We start from the raw sequence: 6000 nt of genomic DNA on the forward strand, positions 1-6000 counted from the left end.
ATGAATCCACTTCCTTACTGGTTTCTCCTGGGAGCACTTTCTCAATTAACCATTTGCAGATAAATTCTCAGATTTAGGGTTGGCTTTGAAAAAACCTTATGTAAGACAGAATATCTTTACATGTAAATCTTTGCACATATCTCTCATAATATTCTTAATATATCTTCTTAGATTTGGAATGACTGTGTCAAAAAGTGTGAACATTTTTATGGCTTTGACATTTGTACTAATATTCATTCTTCCCAGTTATGAAAGTGCCAATATAGCAGCACTCTCTACAGTTATTTACTGCAATATGGACTGTATAATTTTAGCTCATTTCTAACATCAATGGAGAATTTCCTCTATTTTTTATTGGTCATTTTCATGGGGTTACGAGAAAGAGCAGATAGACACCAGTGCTCCTGTTATTATTTTATCTGTAATTCCAAATGCTCATGATCAACACTAAATCTAATTTAGATGGGTTCTACATGTATTTCAATTGAAACTGAACATTTTAGTTTAAATCATACACACATATCTCTATGTGGGTCTATGATAATTAATGTTTTCCTTCTGTTTTGCTAATAACCTTGGGAATTTGATAGTACTATTTTGTCTTCATAGATACCTTTTGTGTTCTACAAATGTTTATTGATTACCTTCTACTTGCCAGAATTGGTTCTAATAAATGGTAAATGTGACAGATATGCATCCTACCAAAATTCTAATAATGGATACAGACAATCACACAGGCAAATAAAAGACAACGTAAGAAGTGCTTTAGTGAGGAAAGTAAAGTTTGCTCCAGAGAGCACTTTGGAAAAGATTTTAAAAATCAGAAAACTCATCCTTTAAAAAGATGTCTAAATTGAATGAAGAATTGGAATTAGTCAGCTGGAAATAAGCCATGGACCAAGAGGATTTATGAGGAGTATTTCAGGAAAATTGTACATTTAGAGTCAAGTAGAATATGTACTTTTGTGGAAGTGAAAGTTTGCTACTGTTAGAGATAGTCTCAGAAGCCAGTTGATGAAGAATCTTGCAGAACAAATTAAGAAGTTTAAAATTACACAAAAAGGCATGAGAATTCACTGATAAATTTTGGACTTAAAGAAAAATATTATTTCCATGTTAGAAATATAATTCAGAGAGACATTGCTTTGGGAAAGCAAGTGTTCTCCTTACTTGCTGCAAGTAATAAATCCTTCTGTCTCTGGAAAAAAAAAAAAAGAAGTAAAATTCATCCTGGAACATGGAGAATTGATTAGAGGAGGGTTAAGTTAGGAGAAGGAAGTAAGGAGTAAGGAAGTAGATGTAATTATCCAGGTGAGAAATAATTTGGTGTGAATTACTATTAGTTTCAGTGTAAATAGAGAGAAGTGATTAGAAATAAAATGTATATGGATGTAAAATCCAGGGAATTTGTGATTGAATGGATATGGGGAATATGGGAGAGAAAGAGTAAGGGATGATATGAAGATTTTTGTCTTTGGTAATTTGGTGGAAATTTGTGTCATTTTTCAAGACAGGGAACAGAATGAAGAATAGGTTTGAAACTGAATGAAGCCTTCATTTTTAGAAATTCTGAGATGCCAGTAGCAGAGTCAAAGATATTTCAAAATATAACTGAAATACGTATCATGTTCCAATATCAAGCAGTTCTAGGATGGAGATTCAGGTTTGGGAGACATCAACAACATACAGGTGGCACTTGAAAAAATGGAGGAGGGTGAGAAAGCCTAGAAAGCATCACTAGCATGAGAAAAAGAAAAAGAGGTTAAGGCAGAAACTTGGAAAAGGTAGATTAAAAAATGCTGTGGAGGAGTGACCAGAGAGGAAGAAAATGTTCTAAGAAAAGGAAGCAATTATTGGGGAGATCAGATAAAATAAAGACTGATGACTGTCCCTGTGTTACCAGCAAGGATTGGTCATAATGGAGAGAGTTGTTTAGTAAAGTTATGGGGACTGTAGATAGATTGAAGTGAGCTGAGGTATAAATGGGCAGTGGAGAGGTGGAGACAGTGAGTATACACAGCCTTTTTCAGAAAGATGACATTGTACAAGAGGAGAGAGGTATAATCTGAAGCATAAGTAGAGGGATGAATATTAGAAAGGAGGAAGAACACCTTTATCCATTATAACCAAAGAGAAAGAGGAAAGGGTAGGTAGAAATGCAAAGAAACTCATAAATTAGTGACACAAACTGGAAGGTCAATTTTATGGATTACCTTTATTAAATGAATTGCATATTGAGGTATTTACTGAGAGGGATTGGAAGGAGGAAAGGGAATAAGATTTGAAAAAGTCATTGAGGATAATTAGAGCAAGAACTATACATATTGCTGTTGCAAACCCATTTAAGTTTTATTTTGGATTCTATTCAATAGTCATTTAAAGGACTATAATATGCTTTGAATTTTTTAAGACATTACTTTTTTAGAGCAGTACAGGTTTACAACAAAATTGAGAAGGAGGTACACAGATTTCCATACATCTCTTGCCCAAGCACATACATAGTTTCCCCATTATCAACATCACTCATGAGAATGGTACAATTTTTTTTTACCAAAGATGGACCCACCTTTACACATTGTAATCACCTAAAGTCCATAGTTTACCTTAGGGTTCACTCTTTACATTGCACATTCAGTGGATTTGGACAAATGTACGTGATATATGGCCATAATTATAACATTTTTTGCCATAAAAATACCGTGTGCTCCCTCTATTCATCTGTCCCACCCCTAGCAACCATTAATATTTGATTGTATAGTTTTGCCTTTTCCAGAATGTCATACAGTTGTAATCATATAGCCTTTTCAGGTTAGTTTCTTTCACTTACTAATATTCATTTAAATCTCCTCCATGTGGGACTTCTCTGGTGGTCCAGTGGGTAAGACTCCATGCTCCCAATGCAGGGGGCTCAGGTTTGATCCCTGCTTGGGGAACTAGATCCCACATGCATGCCACAACTAACAGTTCGCATGCCGCAACTAAGAGTCCTCATGCAGAAACTAAGAAGTCCGCATGCCACACCTAAGGTCTCACATGCTGCAATGGAGATCCTGCATGTGCGGCAACTAAAACCTGGTGCAGCTAAATAAATAATAAATAAATAAAGTTCCTCCATGTCTTTTCATGGCTTGATGGCTCATTTCATTTTAGTGCTGAATAATATGCCATTGTTTGGATATATCACAGTTTATCCATTCAACTACTAAAGGACATCTTGGTTGCTGCCAAGTTTTGGCAATTATGAATAAATTATGAATAAAGTTGCTATAAACATCTGTGTGCAGGTTTTTATGTGGACATTAGTTTTCCACTCCTTTGGGAAAATATCAAGGAGCATAATTGCTGGATCAGATAGTAAGAGTATACTTAGTTTTGTAAGAAGCCACTGAACTGTCTTCCAAAGTGGCTGTGTCATTTTGCATTCCCACCAGCAATGTATGCTAATTCCTCTTGCTCTACATCCTCACCAGCATTTGGTGTTATCAGTGTTCCAGATTTTGGCCATTCTAACAGGTGTGTAGTGGTATCTCATTGTTGTTTAATTTGAATTTCCCTGATGATGTATGATGTTGAACACATTTTCATATGCTTATTTGCCATCTGTATATATTCTTTGGTGAAGTGTCTGTTAAGGTCTTTGGTCAATTTTTTAAATCAGGTTGTTTCTTTTCTTATTGTGAATTTGTTTTTATATAATAAAAGATGACAGTTTGTTGAGTTAAGGCAAATAAAAAAAAAGTGAAGGTGCCTAAATTGTATGGCTGCCAAGTCCCAGTATATCATTTCTCATAAATTTTTTACAATTCTATAACTGGATTCACAGTTTACAAAGTATTTTCACAGCTATTTAATTTAACTCTTAGAAGAGCTTTGGGACACCTACAAGGAAAATATTTTGCTTTGATTGTATAGGTAAGATAAAAAAAATTTAGTACCTGTATGTCTGACCTTTTCATTGTCACTTGGCAGAGCCAAGACTCTAATTCAGGTTTTCTTTCAATTTATTACTCTGTCTTTCCTGTGGTCAATTTCTGTTCATGTATTTTTATTTTATTAGAAGTTGAGAAGGGAGAGAGCTCAGAAATCATAGAAAATGTGCCTTTAATTAGAATTTACATATTGTAATCTACACAGGTTACTTGTTTTGAAGTGAAGACCTCAGTTCTAATCCTAATTTTGCTTCTCTCTGACTGTAAGACCTTTATTCAGTCACTAAACCTCTCTAGACCTCTAGTTTCCTCAACTAGGCAATGCATGAGTTGGTTTGGACAATCCCTAAGACAACACCCAGCTCTGAAATTCTATATGCTCTTATTAATTTGACCAATTAATGATTCCTTTGGTTCACTGATTACATAGAATGCAATTGTATAAGAAATTCTTAATATAATCACAAATATTTAAATAAGAAAAGTCAGTTTACATTTCTTATTTATCTGATAAGACAACTAATACCATTGCTATTCACACATATAATTGAATGGTTCACTTTTTCCCTCTTTCTCTAATTTTGTTCCATAGTTTCTTTTATGGACCCAGAAGACACTTTACTCAAAACAAAGATCTTGTATTTCAACACTATCCTGACTTAGGGTCAAAGTGAGAGGTCTCTAGCTGGTTCTTTCTTGCATAGATAGGGCTACCTTCTCACCACCATCACTGTTCTTTGGTTCCATTGCTCCCATTTTTTACTCATGGATGAAAAGAAATTCTTATGTGTGTCCTAGATCCTTAATTGGCGTTCCATGTTGTGGTAGGAACTGGGCACAATCTGGGTGAAGAGATGGCCATCACTCTGGCACAGAGGTGATTTTACCATAAAGCTAATGGACATATTAACATTCAGGGAGGCTCACGAGCATAAGTCCCTAAAAGCTGCTGAGAGAGGCCCTAGTAACATGTTCACATATTATTTTTCTTTAAGAAAAATTGGGGGTGAAGGTGGACAACAATGCAGTATAAACATAAGGATCCACAAAAACTGATTAATCCCTGCTCTTGCTTTACACTTAACTGAACATATGCTGATTGCATTTAACTGATAGTCCCAATGGATGATAACTGAGCACTGACTTATATTCTCTATGGTTTCCTACTAGTGACAATGAACGGTGGTTATTAAGATAAAGGTTTTTCATCTCTTAATCTCTTGCTGCTCCTTCTCCCTTGATCAGTAACCCCTTGTAACCAGTTCTTGATGACTTTTATTTTGGCTTTTCTCCAGGGACAATAAAACTAATAATGGTTGTTTTTATCTAAAACTTTCCCTTTTTTAAACCTAAGTCATACTTATTATGTATCTTCCACCTTTTGGTTCTTATGCCATACTTATCCTCTCCTTCATAAAGCAGAGGGTAATATACCTAGTAGTCTAAGGTAGGGAAGAAAAGGTTCTTTTAGAACAGGTAGGAAATTTTAAATATTATCTCAGATATTTAATGATTCTCAGAGTTCTTGGAGGGAATTGTCTAATAGTATTGAATCACATGTAATAGGTTCCCTTGAATAAACTACCTAGTTGCCCTGGAAATATTAATTCTTAAAATCATATGGCTGATTTGAACTACCTTTTTTTTTTAAGGAACTCTCTTTCTTTCCTTTCTTTCTTTCTCTTTCTTTCTTTCTTTCTTTCTTTTCTTTCTCTTCTTTCTTTCATTATTTTATTTATTTATTTTGGCCATGCCAGGTCTTAGTTGCACACGTGGGATCTTTAGTTGTGGCATGCAGACTTCTTAGTTGCGGCCCACATGCGGGATCTAGTTCCCCGACCAGGGATCAAACCCAGGCCCCCTGCATTGGGAGCATGGAGTCTTACCCACTGGACAACCAGGGAAGTCCCCTGAACATCTAGTTCTTTATTTAAAAGTTCTCAGTATTACGGAGATATTTTCATTCGATGTAGAAATAGGTAGAATTTGTTTTGACTTAATCTTATTAAAATTTAGAATTTTTCATTTAGCTGCATAACAGAGATTGTGAGAAAATAAACTCTTCATTTTA

The sequence above is a fragment of the Grampus griseus genome (assembly GCF_964374135.1).
Source record: "Grampus griseus genome assembly, chromosome: 5".
Classification (NCBI taxonomy): Eukaryota; Metazoa; Chordata; class Mammalia; order Artiodactyla; family Delphinidae; genus Grampus; species Grampus griseus.